Raw genomic sequence first — 19,570 nt, 5'->3', positions numbered from 1 at the left:
ATCACCACGGTGTGTGCTATAGCTTGCACAGAACGTGCCAGCATGAATAACGTCAATAAACATAGTCAAATCACACAACCACTTTTGTAGCAGTATTCCATTAATCTGAATACCTTTCCCAGGCCTTTCTTATTCTTCTGATTGCAGAATTTGGGGCACCCAGAAGAGCAGCTATTCCTAATCTTTATCTGAATTGCCTCAGCAGCAGTGCCCCACTAGCATTACATTTGAACAGACTGAAAGGCCACATTACATTTAAAGGTAAATAAATTAATGCCATGGAACAGTGAGAGCCAAATTAAGATTTTCAAAGTTAGAAATTTTGATGTTCTTTTTAAAATAGAAAAGGTCAATTTTTTTACCTAGAGAGTAGACTTCTCTCTTCCTTTTTTCCCAAGTCTTCTTAACTGTCATAAAGCTAATTATTGACTGAAGAAGGTAAAAAGCTCCATGCATATCCTTAGATACACCTCTAAATATTAAGTGGCACCCCTGTGGCACAATTGTACATCATTGTCCCCTCTTACAGTATACATGGAAAGACTGAGTGATTTCCTCAAAATTACACAGGCTATTGGCATCAAAACTTTCAGACAAATCCAAAATTTCCATATTAAGCTGCACCCCATTTTTCTGGAACAAAGCCACTATGTGTAATTTTCCCTGAGGAAATAAATTACAATTAAATAAAAATTGAATGAATGAGGGAAGAGAAGCCTAAATATTAAACTATATGTGTTGGAAGAGAATACAACTTTTTGGCTGATTCCACAGTCTCTATAAATTACAGCATAATGTAATGTATCATGTCTCAGATACAAGAACAGCATTGAAAAGAATAATTTAGTTTCTTATACACAGAGTTAATGATGAATTACCATTTACATGTTTCATCATTCACTAGTACATATGGCTATAATTCAGGAATCGTGACAGTACAAAATCTATTACTCTAACAAAAGATTTGTATCAGACAATTATCTTGATGGTTCTTGTCTTGTTCTTGGAGTAGCAGTGTATTCAAAGAGCTCTGTGAGTTATCTGCCAGCTCTGGAAGTTCTTAGATAGCAGTGAACCTCCCTCCTCAATCGTAAAAATGTAGAAGAAAAACTAATGTTATTTTTATGTGTAACCTAAGAATGGTCACACTCCCCTTTCTCTGTTCAGAAAGGCTGCAGTAAACCACTCATCTAGCCTATTCTTTCTGTTCTTTTAAGAGGATTCCATGGGCTGCATTTTTACCTGTGTTTTTCTTTAACTTTTATGTGTTATACAGTCAGTTTCTGAGGACCCGGCAATTATTATCCTTTGCAGAAAGTAACTGACCTGTTTTTTCAAAAGCGTATTACATTATGATGTTACAAACTGGACTCTGAAGGTCATTAATTCACAATTTAATGTTGTATGGGATAGTAATTTTTTATTCCCCATACTTTATGTATAACTATAAACCAAAAGAAACCTTCAGATTAACTCTTTAATCCCTGAATATGATGCATATATTCATAAAGGCCTGTATCAAAAGCCATTTCTTTCAGTAGAATACAAGTAAATATGCTATATACCATAGGGACATGGAATAAAACCGTGAAATATTCTAATCCTGAATTAACTATTGACTCATTGTGCAGGCTTTCCCATGCCATTTAGCCTCCATAAATCTAGCTATGAGACTTCAATGAACACAAAACAAATTATGCCCAAATCCAACTGGGCCTATCTGGTTTCTGTCATGGTTTGACATCACCTGCTTCATTTTATAGCTCAACCGGCATTAGCAATCCATATCCAAGCTCATGCAATCGCATCTGTGCTACAAAGTCCACAGAGAGAAGACCCATCTCTTTATTTAGGTTTTTCAATAACTCGATGAAGCTCTTCCTGGGCATAAATTTTCCCTCAATACCAACATAAATCTCGATATTCCGATCCTCTACACTGCTCCATAAGGAAGATAGGAAGAATTTTTGAATGTGGTCTCAACTTCCATTTTCCAATGTAAAACTTTGCTTCTTGGACGAAGAATGAGAATCAAATGTGTTTATTGACACTGTCTCTTTTATTTCCACTGTCTTATCTAAGAAGTTTTCAGTGAGTCTGTCAGATTCCTTGATTAAATCATACGCCTCAGCTTTGAGCCTGTTTTTCCCCTCAGTTGACATCTCGCCCTAAATACAAGCTTCTGCTTAGGGCTACCTCTTCCTCATTCAACCTGTCAATCCTAAATTTATCAAAACCCAAGATGTGGATATCCTTTTAACCTATTTACCCACATTAGATAATTCTTGACTTCTCCCCAGGGAATATTTCTGGGAAGCTTTCCACTCTTTTGTCTGCTTATTAGGCTTCAAGGTTGTCACATTTATGCAATTCATTTGTACTTCCGACTTTCATTTCTTTCAGAAAATGACAATTCATTTGTTGAGTTCCGACCCAGTTAAGACAATGTCCACAGGATTCGAAAGCTCTCCTGCACCCAGTACTGAGGCTCCATCTGTGAAGAGAGTTTGACAGTTCTTTCCCATAGCTGAAGATTCTGCCTTTCCAACAACAGGCTTGACTCCCTTCTGCCTTACACTTGATTTTATTTCCATTATTGTAACTTACCACTTTCAACAGATTGACAGTCAACTGATGACGGGAGAATTGGGACCTTCGTAAATGCGTAGATCTGGACACAATCTCTACAGTTTTGTCCACAATTTAATACTTAGAAAAGCACGTTAAAACATCAGGTGGGCATGAATACAGACATTGGAGTCAGACCTCTGCAGTTGAAAAAAAAGATGAAATTACTCTGCTTTTACTCTTTGTGTAGTTAAACACAGTGGGAAAAGATGCAGAAAGGTTTGATCGTCAGCCCCCTCTTCCCTATTATCACCGCTTTTCTGCTCTGCCATTGGAAACAGAATGATAACCTTGGAGTAAGCCATCCCCCAATTCAAATCCAAACTGGATCCAGTTCAGGTCTCAGCCTACCTATCAAATGTGCACAGATGCAATTAGTAATCCTGCTGAATACGATTTAACCTGATTTTTCCATTAGACAATCTTACAGAGTGAAATCAGTGAAGAAGGGGTGCATTTATCTGAGAATAACTATGCCGGTTCCGAGGACATCACATGCATTGCATCAGGAATAAACCTGTACAAAGGTGTTTTGCCGCAAAGGTTTTCCTTCCTGTCTGGAAGTGTCTGGAGCCCTATCAGTCTTTCGTATAGCATATTACATTCGCAGGATACACCGATGTGTCACACTGTAAAAATAGACCCAAAAGAACCTTAACTGTAAACTTTACTGTATTATAGACACATAAGTGGAAAAAAAGGAAAAAAGAGCTTTTTGGATCCATACATTTTAACATGTAGCTGCACCTTTCTCATCTGGACTTGCTTACAGAGCTACGATAAGCCGTTCAAACAAGGTATTTGTACACAAGCTATTGCTTACACTGCCTGTTAAAGTGGTGTTTAATTATTTACATTTTCTCAATACACTAACTATGGAACAAAGTAGGAAGTTATAAGAAAGTGAGCAGGAAAATAGGATTAGAAGGTAAAGCGCAGACTCAGGAAAAGGTTATAGCCCGTTAAGTGATAGGCAGTCACGGTCATGTGCTGAGTTAGCCCCGGTCACTCTCGTAAAGAGCACGCACATACACGGTTATCACAGATCAGCAGCAGTAACTTGTAAAATCTGAGTCTTAATTCCCAAATATGTCCATCATGCTAACTGGAAGTAGGTATGTGCCAATACGCTACTGTGATTTTAAAAATTCATTTGAAAGACTAAAAATAGCTTCTAGGATACATTAAAAAAATGTGTTTCTATGTTGTTCTTGGTGACACCCGTTACTTCACTTGCAAGAATGTTGCAACACCGTCCATCTTTATGAGATTACAGACCACAGAAAACACATGGGGAAGACTGATTCTCTTTACATGAAGGCTTCTCTGCACCCATCTGGCAATATAAATAAAGCTTACTATTGAGGATAGATGAAACTCAACTCCAGGCCCTTTACGCTGCTAGACTGGTGCAAAGCAAAAAGCCAGTGTCTAGTGTGCGTCTGACAAGAAGCAAATCTATTTTTGTTTACAAAACCCTGTGGTCGATCATTAGAATTAAAAAACCCAAACCCCCAGAAACTTGTGCCTATTGGAGGAGAGCAAGCTGAAATAGTGCTGAAGACTGTTGAATCTGCCAGGACATTAATAACCAAGAACCACTAGAAATAACCATGGTAACAAACAGTAGCTAAGTACAGTACAATCACCCTGATTACCATAGAATTAGCACAAAACAAATGTTTATTTTTCCTAAATACGTGTATTATGATGATGATGATAATGTTAGTAACTACCCCAAATTACAGAGCATTTGCCCAAAATGCCAATGGCATTGCATTAAATGCTTTGCTCTGCACTTGTTTTCAGACTTGCTTGTAGTAATTTGTGTAAGAAGTGTATTTATAACAGATTCTTTCCTCACTCTTTCTCCCACCCCGTATCCCCCTCCCTGACTCTCTACCAGCTCGACTAATTTGAATATCCGTTGGATTCATTGATCACTTCACAGCTGACCGCAACACTTTTCTGACATTAGTCATCGCACCATTAACCTTTTTATAAGGCTTTCACCTAGTAGACAACACAGGCTTGATTTTAATTTACACTCAGGGATTGTGTACTCAGGAAAGTATACTACAATAAATGAAAATATGAATTTAAACCAACAGACTATATGCAGGGTTGGGCTTAAGCGTATTAAGGGAAAAAAGGTACTATGTTAAATGAAGTAGAAATGTTGGTAGCACAATGGGAGGGACTTCTGTTTGCTCTTCTTGAGCCCCTATGTGTCTAATTCCACTTCTTGGCTTAATTCATCCTACAAATGATTCTAGGATGCCATCTGATTTCTCTGCTGAACTTACCTCACTTCCACTAGGCCATTGCTCATGCTTGAAGGATCCTGGTAAGCGTGTCTGGGAAGTTAACACGGCAAAAAGCCCTAGTCACTGTTTTGGCTGGGCTAGTTTATCTCCCCAGGTGAACATAGCACCAGTCAAACAAGCACTAGGAATGACAGGCTAAGCTGTAACATTAAAACACATCTTTGGCTAAGATACTGGTCTTCATAATTTAGTTAATTCCTGCCCATATCCCTGGACACTTGCTTCTGTTGCTTAAGTATTATATTTTAAATCAAGATCTGCTCCCTGAACATTGAGAGGAAAATAAATTATTCTTTTAAGGTAAGTAAGTTCTCCGATCCAGCTGAGACCTAGCACCATGGTTTTGCTGATACACCCAAGTGGAAGCACACTGTACAAGGATGGGAAGGAACAGCTGGTGACAGAAGAAAGGAGGAACTTCGTAAGCTGTCTTTCTCACTGGAGGAAGAGTATTTTGGAACTGCCCCCTTACAGTCCTCTATTAAAGATATCCTTTGGAAATAACTTAAACTTCAGTATGAGAAAAATATTCTTGGGAATTACGGGGACCACAAAGAAATTCTAGTAACACAGGTCTACTGGTTTATCAGTATATTAGGGCTGGTATAACAATTAATGTTTTTCCTTGTAAGTATGTTGGATGGTCCCATTACATTGCCAAGTGCAAAGAAGTCCCCACTAGGAAAGAATCCATCCCAAAGCCACATGTGGTTCTGCCACCTGGGACAATGAACATCAGATCAAGCAGGGATCGACACTGAAAGGATCCTGAAAGTAAAACTAGAGGACTGAGGTAAAGCTGTTGAGTCTAGCAACTAAGATCTAGAATGAGACTGTCACGCTGATTGAGAGACATTCGATGGACCTGATCCCCTTGTCACATTCACCTTATGTCAGTGGAACTGCATTAACTAAAATGTAATGACTCCAAATTTATACTGGCGCCAGTGAGAAGCAAAAAAAAAAAACCACAAAAAAACATGTTTTATACGCACCGCCTAGGGAAATGGCCAGTTGGTGTAAGTGTCTGAAACTTTGCTGAAGTTAACAGAGCTAGTCTGGTTTACACCAGCTGAGAGTATTTTACATGTATACATATGGACATTACACAGCATATATTCTACAGTTTTCATTATTCAGTACACATTTCTCTGCAACAAAAGTACATACGTACACATACAGGCACATGCATAAGCAGATAAGGGTCCCATCATTAGACACATCCACTGTATGTATTAAGATTCCCAGAAAGCTGAAGTTAAAATCTAGTCACAGACTATCAGGCTCACATCAATGTGAGCTGTAATGACAGCTGGCACTCGGCTGTTCTCAAAACCCCCTTTTACAGTATACAGCACCATGCTTCGATACGCGATTGAAGTAATTAGCTGCCGAGCGGCTGAACGTACCCCGCAGAGCACTGGTGTCTCGTCTGACACATCTGGGCACAGAAAGTAATTGAAACAGCTGCTTCTACCCATATGGCAGCAAAAGCTGGTGGTAGAGAGCCTGCTGGCTAGGCTGTACCAACCTCAGACAAATTAGCCATCATTAATCCCAGAATCTGACCAGCATACACACAGCCACTAATCAAGACATCTGGGGGAGGGGTGCTCAGTGGGAGGGGGAGGGAGGACTGCCAGGGAAGAAAGGGGCCATTTAAGATCATTCTTAATGGCAACAAAGTGTGTGTGGGGGGGAAGCCTAAAACTTTTTCGCTGTTGTTAAAAAAAAAAAAAACAACAACCAAAAAAAACCCCAGACCACCACAGCCCTCCCTCACCAACACTTTTCTCAATCAGCTTGTCTAGGTGGCTTCGCCCACGCTGTTCATTAGAGGGCTGCTAAAATAGCAGCATTGCTTTCTGAAAGTGTCATACTGATATATGCACATGTCTGGCATCACACAAAGATTATAAATAGCAGCGTGTAAGCTAAGAACCTGGGGTATTTTTACATTGTGGTGAGTGCAGCAGCGAAGCTAAAGGCTGCGGGTGAAAACTGGACCTACCCTTGTACGTAGGTACTTGAGGTGCACCCTCCTGTTCTGCAGGCCTAAGCGTGGGGCAAGCAGACACGTGTGGGCTGTTCCCTTTCACGCCTGTAATGCCATTCTTGGCTCTGAACTTTGTCACCTGCAGTGAAGTTGTACAAAACAATGCAGCTCTTCTTGGCATTGTAAAATCCAGCGTGCAAGTGGGAGGACAGGGAAAACTTACACCTCATAACCACAGAAACATAGACTGCCATGTAAGCAAGCAGTTTGCTTTGGGAGGAATGGATCATATGAAGCCTTTGGTATTGTGTCTCATGTTTAGATTACTTTGTGTCCACTAAGGTGTGAGCCCTAATCTGAGTTTTTCCTGTTGCTGGGGTATTTATGCTGTCCCTCTGGATTCCCTGCAGCCTCTTTTTAACAGCTGAACTTACAACGCAGCCTTCATCTTCAGAAAGGTGAATGTTTTGGAGGGTTTTTTCCTACCAATCCACTTGTGTTTCCCACACTTACAGGAACACAGCACCCAAGATCTCTGCCCCGATATCACATGTTGAATGGTTGAAATTAACCGGCCGATTTGAGAGTTAGTGAGGGAACAGGCATCCTGCTAACTGCATACACCATGCTGCTTCAGACGCAACACTAAAAGACCTTTGAATGATGCCAAGTGCATATACATTAGCATTTTAGTTGGTTTCAGGAGTGTGCTTCTGATTAATCCTCCTTACTGTGCTTTGGCTTGAATTGTGGGATGGTCTGGGCTGCTTTAGATTCATCCATTCCTCTTGGATGAATCTAAAGCAGAAGATACATGCCATCAGCGCACCTACTGCACTCCAGCTGCTAATGGGACTAGAAAGAGCCAAGCCAAAAGCAGCCCCTCAAAACCAGAACGGTGTGGATGCCAAGTCGTCACTGTTTTGCTTGACAGACCCACTCCTACCAGACTACTTACTAACACACGTCATCTCCAACAGCATAATGCTCCGGTAGCGTAATAGTGTGAGCACAATTGTGTGTATCAGTCTGCTGTTACTGTATTTACTCTGAGGCAACTGAAAGATGCTGTGACTTATTCACAAACTGGTTATATGCTGCAAGCAAGCTCTTGGCGCTGCTGCTCTCCTGTTTCTGTTTTAGCTGTTCTCTGCACTGCTTCAGTAGTACAAAGTGGGATCACTTGCACGTGGTCCTACAGTGTCCAAGCAGCAGCACATTCCAAATACTTTTGGGATAAATCTCTTCCACTCTGAGACAAATAGTGCTGCTGCTTGCTTTAAAGCAACTATGTTCCTACTCCCAGCCCCCAACTCTTCAGCTTTCAGATCCAGCGATATAAGACAGGTTATTTTGCAGGGGGGAAATCCCACAGTCGAAGCGGGAGAGATTATAATCAGTGAATTGCAGCGTACCTACACACCTTGCAGAGCAGGCTCTGTCTGGCTCCACTAGTGCTTCATTATGATCTTAATGGTGCACACCTCACTTTGCCCATGTGGGAGGAAGAGTTTAAAACCACTTATGTCTTGCAGTGGAAGGAGAGATTCTGCCTGGATGCTCAGAGAAAATTAAGTAACAGTTGCGAGGTTATCTGGTGTTAGTGATCTCTCCCCTCTGCTCACATCTTGCCCTGTCCCTCCAAGCCTCATTGTTCTTTGAAATCCGCTTTGTGAAGTGACTACAATTCCTTACATAGATTTGCAAAATATGGGTGCTTCTATGAAATAACTAAACATGCAATGTCTCTCCCCATTTGGAAATTAGTTCTTATTGATATGCTGCTTTATGATTGTTGGGATGAAAGACGCTCTGTAAGTGCAAAAGTCTGTATTACATCACACATTATGGCTTCACCGCAGGCTCATCTAAAGGAAGGCGAGCTACAAGACAGCAATTGCACTGGTGATTAACAGAGCAAAAGAAATCATGGAAAGCATATGAAAGGCAAAGATTTCTTTAAAAGTGTTTTCTCAAATGTTATTCTCTCTAGTAATACGCTGTGGTTCCCTTGACATCCTATTCCTGGTTTATTTATTGTTTTAAACAAACCTATGTTACATAAGAAAAGTCTCTGTCCGGAAAGCTCTCCTGACAGCACATGTCCATGATAACAAAGGAGGCCCGTAAACTCCAGCACATTGAAAAAAATAGTACAAGCAACATGACAATTTTGGCTGCTTGTAGTGTCAATGCAGTGGTTCTGTCTTGCCTGGCTTCTGACACACTGCTGAAGACGTACGGCTTTGTGGGATGTGCCTGGTTAGAAGTAGTGAGAGGAGAGCAAGGTGGCCCCTTGTGATTTGTTTACGAGAATGTTGCTTCCATCAATCTACATCTGTGAGGGATGGAAGTATGGTGTTAATGCTTCCCTTGACACACGGATCAGGTAACATTGCCAAAACATATCCCTCCCTTTCAGACATTCCACAGCTTCTGGATCCTGAAGGCAGATGTAAGCTGTGTCTTCTATCGAGGCATCTGCAATGTGGTCTTTTCTTTGGCTACAAATTCACTTTTTTTCTTTTGATTGCTTGGCTGGCAGGCTAAGCCACTCTTCATTATCAAGACGACTGTAAGAAGAGTCACAGGCTGCAATTTTTCTTCCAAATGCTGCTGGCTATTTGCTCTCCAAGTATTTCCTTTATTCTAAGCAGTTTTATTTCTGTAGTTGGGCATTACAAATATTCTGCAATAATTTTGTTTCAGCAGTATAAAATTGTGGGTGTTTTCCAAGGACCGTATGGAACATTTTCTTTAATATTTTTCAGGACTACTTCACAAGCTTTTCCAGATATACATTTTCATTTATGTATTGATAATTCATAGTCTGATAGATTAGCATCACTATGCACTAGTTGATCCACTACTGAAACACCTGGAGTGGTGGCCACTTCACTAACTCCTTATCAAATATCCTGATGCAGCACTTCCCCTGGGATACATCCTAAACTAAGTGAGGAAATGACTCACTGATTATCAGGCCTTATAGTTTGACATGTTTAGGTGTTCTGGCTAAGCACTTGAAGTAAATGAGATTTCTATAATTTGGTGAATCAGCACAAGAAAAAACAGAACAAAAACCCTGAGGTAAAGTAACAATGCATTTTGAACCAAACAGTTGAAATAGTTTCCAACGTTGGAACTAGTATTCAGATATTTAACTTTTTTGGAGGACGTTCTGCAGTTCAAACGAGTTGACAACACTGAAACGAATTAACTACATGTTAGTATCAACCTGAGTCTATAATCTTTTGTGAGGAAGTTTTGCTGAAAACTTCTTCCCCTTTGACAAAGGAATTTGGATGAAATGAACAGAGGTGGGTGCAGGAACAGAGCAAACCAGAATTTGATTGCTATAATCCTGAAGCCTGTGGAACATGCAAATAGGTGAAATGACACTGTCAGACCAGTAGGAGATAAGGTGATGCTGTGAGAACTACCCAAAGAGGAATTCACTGTGGCTGGCTTGGCTAAGTGATGAGTAAGGTACAAAGAGTACTTTGGAAAGAAGCTTGACAAAATTCAGGGAACGAACACTTTAACCAGCAGGAGAACTTCCCTGACAGGGGAATCTTTTAGCCTGTTGGGCAGTCTCTGAAAACTAAGTTCAGTTCTTTGAGACATTTAAAATCTGGCTTAAAAATATCCCAAACTTTGGTGGGAAATAGGGTTCTAGGTACGGAACAACCCTGAAACTGGAGCGTAAGAAACTTGGCACATTTGCACTGATTTTGCCTCTAATTTCTGTCATTGAGAAGGGTCACAGGTTGGTTCAGAAAAAGGAAAGCCTTTTGCTTTTTCCATGGGAGCTGGACACTTCACTTAACTCGCATTACTTATCTGTGTATTCCATTGGAAAAAAGTGGAAGAGCATTTTTTCCTGGCCAAACACAGGAGAAAGGAAATGTGTGTTTCTCCTTTTAAAGGAGAGAATTTTGGGAAGTATGGATTTGAATGGTTGTCTTTTAGCAGTGACAATAAATACTCAGCATATGCGAGCACCTGCAAGGCTGCATTGGTAAACATTTAACAAAGGGACCTCTTCCCCCTGCCCTTCGTCCACTACTATATTTATGAAACTAATTACATTTTTCAACAAGAGGATCACTGTTTTCTTTCCAATTCCCTTCCCAATTTGAGCCCCGGGCGTATGTACCACACTGCACAATTAAAACAGTTAGCACAACACCTGGATTACAACTCTGCAGTCAATCGGGGGCCATGTGTTATATTATTCTATGTCAAACCCTAGCCATGCATATACTCTCTCACATAAATGCACCCCCCCAACAGAGATTTTGAAAGCCTATGTGCTTTATTTTCTTTATATATTAGTAGCTGTTACACAAACTAAGATTTCTGTGCTGAGCTGTAGCAGACAATGGCCAGAAATGTTCAGTTTTCATATAGATTTGCTTTCAGGTATTTATGAAAAAAGTAATTCAGTTTGAAACATCTGCAGTTCTTCATGAGACCTATCCTGAGGGCACGTTCTATCTGTGCCTGCAGCTTCCTGCCTGACCATACCAGGTTATGAATTAATTATTAAACTACAGCTTGTATGTGTGCATGCATGAAGGGGTGTATGTGTTACCAGTCTGCCCAGAGAAAGTAAACACTTCTTCACTCAGATATTTTAAGTCATCTGCAACGTCTGTTACCTACCTCTGTTAAAAGTGTGTAGGATTAATTCTACAGAATTGACAGATTAAACTGTATTTGTAATAAGTATATAAAATTAAAGAGGCTCTAAATTATTTTTTTAGATATTTTATGAATCGAATTATCCTTCAATATTCTATTAAAACAGGTGTGAGTGCATGTTCAAATAGTTCCTGACTAAACAATGACATTGATCTGCATTTCACACCAAGACACTATGGCATTTTAAGTATTATTCATAACACTGAGCAAAAGGATGAGGCCAGCTCCAGAGAGCTGACAATTTCAGAAGGCTTTCTTTTTGAAGGAAGCTCTACAGCTTCTGAGAACACAAGTTAATTCACAAGAGTGACTCCTGCTCAGTAGGGTGCTGTTCCAGCTCTCCAAAACTTGCATGGCGATTCTTTAGTCTTGAGCAGACCGTACACATTCCCGACCCTGACTGCCGAGGACATTATGATACTCTCTAGAATGTCTATGGTCCCAGCAGCTCAAATCACTTAATCCGTAAAGTTGCAACCCCACCCGAGAGAGAGAGAGCAGGATTGTAAATGACACCATTCATCTTTCCTGCCAAGTGGTTTTACCCCAAATTGTGTTTCCTTTATTTATTTCACACTTTGCCTTCCCCTGACCCTTAAGCTTTATCACTTTTTGTGCTGGGCTTCCATGGGTCTTTTTTTTTTCATTTTTAAAAAGAATTCTAAGGGAATGTTTTTAATTATAATTGGAGGAAGAAAATATATGATATTGTTGGAGACCCCCTTGGAGCATTCTCAGGGTGGTTTGCTTATAAATCAAATTATTGAGGGCTTAATTGTGCAACCCTTCTGTCTTGTAAGCCCTTACTCATCTGAGTAAGTTCAGGGAGACTTCCCAGTGGGTAAGTGCTCACTAACATGTGTGCGCAATCTGGCATTACATGAATATCACCCTCACATATTTTGTGGCCCAGTGTATTTCCAGTATTTGCAGTGTGTTAGATACAGTTTAATGGTAAACATCTGTTAAAAATGATTTATCAACATTATGGGCCAGTTTCTAACATCCTCACTCATACAGAGTGGTACCTAACTCCTTGAGGAGTCCCTTTTAAAGGAGAAGGAATCGCCCACTGGAACACATCAGAATCTGACCCTAGAAAGCTCAAGTCTGCTGAACACTTTCACCTAGTCCACCAAAACATTTAAACACACACTTAATTTTAAGCACATGCATATATGCCCTACATCTCTCTCTCCTTAGCAAAGAAAGCACTCAAAAAAAAAAAGTAAATGCATTTCTTGAAAATTTCTGTGGCCTTAGCCTTGCAGGGTGCTGATTTCTATAGAGATGTTAGCATCTAATTAGAGTTAAGTGTGTGCATAAGTTTTTTTTTTTTATTCTGCCTCAGTCACCAGCACCTTCCAGGATTGATCCCACCCAGAAGGAACAATTTCAAAACATATTCACCTACAAGTTCAGCCAGCAGTGATTCAGTTTGTTACTTATTGTTTTTAAATCTATCACATGTAGACAGTTGGCATAGGACTAAAAAACAAACTCTGTACTTTGGGAAATGCCTTTATCAAAATGTGTAGAAAAGTTTTTCTTAAAAAACCTAATATATTCATGTGCTAAGTATGTGTATATTTAATGGATATGTATATATGCACACACTGATATTTCTTTCCTGTATCTCAGCAAACAAACCAAAAACTTGTTTGCTCCTAACCCTATCTTGATTTCAGAAAAAGGTATACTCTACCAGGCCCCATATGCAGGGACAGATATGCCTTCTGAATAATTTAAATATTTCTTCTCATACAATTGTCTATACAAGCAACTGTGATCCTGCCTACGGATTTATGGAAATCCCCCACTTTCCTACTGGACATTAACAGAGAAAAATCAAATACAGACAAAAGCAAGAAAAAGGAGACTAACACTTAGGTCAGTGATCACTCAGCAAGCTCACTGAATGAGCAACTGTAATCTCAGTCTATCTTGCTGTTAGTTTATAGGTTAATGTCCCATGTGTACCCTTTCCTGTGCAATTACTACTTGATTGCACAGTGTATGATTAACAAAACAAGTCTCTGGAAGTCAGGCAAACACAGTTGCTTGTTACAGAGAATACAGTTGATAAGATGCTCTGTAATAACAGACCCATGCAGTCCCCAACAAAATACAGCAAGACATGTAAGAAAAAAATTGAAAATTTAACTTTTAGTGATAGTGACTGCATGTAGAGCCTGCAGCAGTCTCATCCGTCTGACCTTGCTTTGTGAACTACAAATGACCTCACTGAAAAACAACAGAGACCTTTTCTTGCTCTAGGCTGTCTCTTGATTGTATCTCTTCCTTCAGGTTACTGTAACTGCTCTTTTCCAGGGGTTGGGAAGAAAAAGAGAGAGAAGCAGAGTAGAAACACTTAGCTGAAGACCCAAAGGCCCCCCAGGCCTGCTTCTTCCTCAGTTCTACCATCACTCTATTAATAACGGACAACGTTTTCATTAAACGATGCACTTTCCCGCTCCAGGATAGACTTGAGTTTTCTGTACTGATCATTATAAGAGTCCCACGAGGGCTCCTACAACCACACCGTCTTCACAACAGAGACAAGAACTATCTGTTCCTACACAAACCATACACTATACTGATCCCAAGAGCGAAAGAGACGTAATAACCCACAAGTGAAAGAGGTACGGAGCCTAGTTATCAAATTCCATCCTGTAGGATAAAAGCATCCCCCATTCAAACTTCTCATATAAGGTCTTTGCAGATAAAAGATTTCTTCCAGCCGCCCCCAAATGGCAGGAAGCCGTTTCTCATGCATGGCAATTACCCTTGTTTCATTTTATTTTAAATTGAAGAAACCTTCCTAATCATATTAAATCTTTTTTCAGCTCTGGGTTAGTTGTTGTTGCCTTTTAGGAAACAGTCTCCTGTTCAGTTCAGTTTAATACTTGAAGCAGTGACTTTTAAATAGGGGCAAATTATTGCTTCTTTCTATGATTTTTCTCTCTCCCTTAAACAATATTATTCATATACATCTAACCTTATGTTAGGAAGGCCATTATGTTGTACAAGGGGCTGTACAGACACATATGGTGATACCACCCACTGGTCTGAGGAGTTTGCAGTCTAAAGACACACCGCGTGGTAACTACATCAGAAACAGAGCACAGTTATCACCTTTCCCATTGAGAATGGATAACATTTTCTCCGTACACCCTCTTCAAAAGGTAAATGAAATACTACTTGTGTTTCCAAAGACTCTCCTGTATTCTTAATCTTTTCTTATGAAAACTGGATGAAGAAACTAAAAAGATCAATAATTTAAACGTGGAAGTAAACAAGCTATCATGAATAACCGACTACAGGGAATTCCTCAAAGTGCTTCCTTGGAGCACTTGCAATAAAAGATTACCAAAAACATTTATTTCTGGAACATTACCTAAAATCTGGCTAGCATATAACCAGATACATACCAAAGTTATTTGTGTTAGCACTGCTAGTATCACTTACGTTCACAGCCTAAAAAAAGTTCTCAAGGATATAATCCCACTGGGAAAATAATGAAAATTTTACAACTTAAAACTTTGTACTTGCAAAAATTATGACTATTGAAAATGTTCCATTAGCATCTGGAAACAGATTGTATTGCCACTACTATAGTTAATAATGCTGCATGGCATGCCAAATTCATGGGCACTGCTAGTCAGGCATGGTGAAATGAAGCTTCACTTTTTGGGCGGTCACCTTGAGACAGATTTTCAGAGTAGGCTGTTCCACTGTAGTATCAGCTAAAAAAACTTGTAAGCCCTTGAAAAAGATGATGTTCCCTGTTGTCATGGTTTAACCTCAGTCAGCAACTAACACAGCCGCTTCCCCCTCCCCCCTCCCAGTGGGGTGAGGAGGAAAGGAAAAAAAAGTAAAACTTGTGGGTTGAGATAAGAACAGTTTAATAACTAAAGTAAAATATAATACTAACAATAGTAATAATGAAACATAATAATAATGATAGTAATGAAAAGTAATACAACAAAAAAAGGAAGGGGGGGGGGAGAAAAAAAAAAAACAAACAGTGATGCACAATGCAATTGCTCACCACCCGCTGACCGATGCCCGAGCCGCGATCCACCCCTCCCGGCCAACTCCCCCCAGTTTATATACTGGGCATGACGTTCCATGGTATGGAATACCCCTTTGGCTAGTTGGGGTCAGCTGCCCCAGCTCTGCTCCCTCCCAGCTTCTTGCACACCTGCTTGCTGGCAGAGCACGGGAAACTGAAAAGTCCTTGGCTTAAGATAAGCGCTACGTAGCAACAACTAAAACGTCAGAGTGTTACCAACATCATTCTCACACTAAATCCAAAACACAGCACTGTACCAGCTACTAAGAAGAGAGTTAACTCTGTCCCAGCCGAAACCAGGACACCTGTTTACTGATATATTCCAAGTCATGGAATAAGAATGGTCCAGACAGCAGCCGCAGAGAACTTGCTGCCAGCTAGTGCATCAGCAGTAAATAAACCTTCCCTCCCTGATGATCATCTTTTATAAAGTCCTAGTCCACAAAAAGTACAAACTCTAGATTTTTAAATGTCGGTATGCCTTGGAAATCTATGTGACATAAACCTTTGCCTAAAAATCAATTCTGAGTTACAATTTGATTAACAGAAAATTGCTATCACATTTGTTTCTACATTTGTCTACCTCATGTCCTTTTCATTCATAGGCTGGCCGATTTAAGCTTTCTTTAAAAACTCCCCAAGAAAGTCTGTGACATTAAAATGTCCTTTGATGCTCTTTCACTAAGCAGTGAATATTAACAGTTATGGTGACCCTGTTCCCTAATGTGTCTCTGTTGGATCAATAGCAGTTAAGTGCCACTGTTTTACAATTAAAAAGGGGATCATTTTAAATTTAAAAGCTCATAGCTAATTTTCTTCTTGGCACTTAATAGCATAATTCATTTTTGAAAAACCACATAGGGAGAGCATATACTTTATTCTTTGTCGGCAGCCTTATTGGGACTGGTTTTAGTACTCATTGTTGCATTATGTATAATTTACAGCAATGCCCAGTCAAGCCGTCCACATGGCAGGAAGTGTCATATTGCTCCTAAATATGAGTTTGATCCGCAGGCAAGAAGTAGAGGAAGAACCTGCTGGTTTTATACCTCAGTGAACATCTTTTTGATACGCATTTTGTAGTGACTTGCTTTCAGTGTTTTATTTCTGCACCTTCTTGTTAGACAAGGCCTCAGCTCTTTGTAGACTGAGAGATTTGTGCTCTGCTCGAAGAAGCCAACAGGTAGGCAGAAGTTTCTGAAGTCTGCGCAATCCAGTACTGTGTGCAACATAATACACACAGTAATACAACACTGCACTGTCTACCTGTCAAAAAAGCACTCCATCTTCATTATTTCATTCTATGAGGGTTTTTTTTTGATTTTGCAGTTGGGAAAACTGAACAGAAGAATTAATGAAAAACCTACTGCCTCTTCCCCAAGCCCCCCATTGGTGTTTTGAGCTGAAGCACTTCCACTATGGAATTATCCGCTAGATGTGTGCCTGCACATTATGTTGGTTTCAACGTTTTACTGCCATTATCCAGCCAATGCACATGAACAATCTTTCTCTGCTCACATTACATGTCCTGCAGCTGCATCAAAGTGGTCCATATAGGGCTTATTTGTGAAGGGACAGAAATTAAGAAGAGGGAATGATGAGTAGAAGCTTTCCTATCTTCAATGTTTCTGCCCTTAGAGTCCTAAGCATACTGGAAGTGAGAAGCAGCAAGAGACAGAGTTGTCTTCATTCTCCCAAATTCTGCAAAGCCTCTAGAGAGGACTGGACTACTCTTGGGAAGCAGGAGGTTTCCCATATAGACACAGAAAGATGGTTTGCGGTCAGGGGATTTTGACTAATGCCCTTTTCAAAGGCTACAGCAAACCCTTTGTCCAATGATCTCGAAGGAAATGAGCTCATCGAGCAAGGTTAGGGGTGGGATATGAACTGTGGCTTTTCCATATTTGTAAAGCATGTCAGAAGTCCCCACTACAACTCAAAATTCAGGCAATACGGTTCTTTCTGAATTATGAGACCAGGAGCATAGGCACATTAGTATAGAACAATGAATCTATTAGTACTCAGTTATTAAATTATTTGTATTTCTCCTGGAACAGGGCTGTTGTACCTTGACCTGGGTTTACCGCCACACTTACACAGGCAGTCAACTGTGACTACAGACACAATCCAGTAAAGCAACAGAAAAGTACAGTGTAGTTAGACTGGCTTAAGTGCAAATCCATGGTAGTAGCATAGTTGTGCGAGTATCTGCAAATCCACAATAAGAATGCTCATTTGCCATTCAGAGCTAAGGATTGCAACGTCTGGAGCTGATTCAAGTTATTCCTAGGGGTCCTGAAGGAACTATTGGGCTTGGAAGCCACATAACCTGCCCTAGCAAGAATACTTCAAGTTTGAATATAACAATAGCCAACAACAGCCTCAAATTATCCATGGCACCCACACAGGAAAACATTCACATACACTCCTCTACTTCCCATCCTGCATAAAAAAAAATTCAACTACACTTCTATTTCCTAAACATAAAGCAAGGTTGTTTTGGAACATGTTCCCCAAATATCAACATACTCTGCATCAGTTTAATTATTAATGCCTACACTGTAAACAGACAGATACTAGTTTTCCTGACCCTTTGTAATATGCACAGTAACAGAAATGTGGAAAATTAGGGAGTTGTGTTCTTTTCAAGAACTGCAGTTTTAAAATTGGTTCTTGTAGCTGGGATTTTGCAATCCATAAATTCAGGAGGACCCCAATCTCCAAACAATACCAACTATTTTCAAAGTGGGAACACGGACACAGAACTGAGGAAAGTTTAGGACTATACTAGAATAAAAAGTGGCATTTCCTGAACTTCAGAGACCAGTCTCCTTTGGCACCACAGCAGAGAGAAGCATATAGATGTAGCTAACTGCATCAGTATTGGGTTTTGTATGCGATTACAGCTACTGCTGAAACAGTAACTGCAGCATTAAGGTGGTGCTGGAGAATCATTACCTGATCGTTTTAGTAACTTTGTGAAGAAGAAACCTACTCTTCTCTGTTCCCCTTTTCCCCTGAATAATAATACGTGAACTCTAAAAGATATTTACGGAAAACAGCTCTTCTGGCCCCCAGCTGACACTGACGTTAGCAGACAAATAAGCCTCCCTCATTTACAGGTAAAGACTAGCTGGGGCTTTTAACGTAAAAGCCCATATTCATCCTGAATTAAATAAATTCTCTTTTAACAAATCACTGCTGTGCATTAGTAAAAAAAAAAATAACTGGAGCCACTGAGCTGCTGCAGTATGATAAAGGCACATCAAACAGAGGGAATGTTCGGGTTAATGCAAGCTGGCTCCCCTGGGGGGACTCTCACCCAAATGGTCATCTCTGTAACCCAAGTCATCAAGGGGACGAGGAGGCTGGAAATGGCAGTAGATCAGGTTCTAACAAAGTGTGCTGGCCTAACACGCCACTGTACAACACAATTAACTGCTTACACCAGGCGTTGCCTTGTTTCTGCTACGTTACACTTCTCACATTTCATGTAATAGTGTTTGCAAAGTGCTCCTAGTTTTCAATTAGTCAGCCTTGCCCTCCCCCTTACATTCATCTGTGCCGTTCTGACTGACTCCAGTGGACTACTCGGAAGTTAAGTCTCACAGACACAAACTCTCAAAGCATGTGTTTCAAAGACTTGGTGGCAGTCTTGCATTTTTATTATTTTCTTTTTTAAAGCCAGTCATTAGACAATTTATTCTATACACTTCTGAGGAATCAAATCAGGGATATAACTTCCCTTTGCTTTCCTGCCCTACATATACAAGAAATTCGTAACAAAATAAGCAGAAACCACTTCATCTGCAGAATAACCTTTCTGTGAGCATCCTA

This window comes from Gymnogyps californianus, chromosome 11 (assembly GCF_018139145.2).
Source record: "Gymnogyps californianus isolate 813 chromosome 11, ASM1813914v2, whole genome shotgun sequence".
In the NCBI taxonomy this organism is placed as follows: Eukaryota; Metazoa; Chordata; class Aves; order Accipitriformes; family Cathartidae; genus Gymnogyps; species Gymnogyps californianus.
This window is presented reverse-complemented; position numbering follows the sequence as displayed.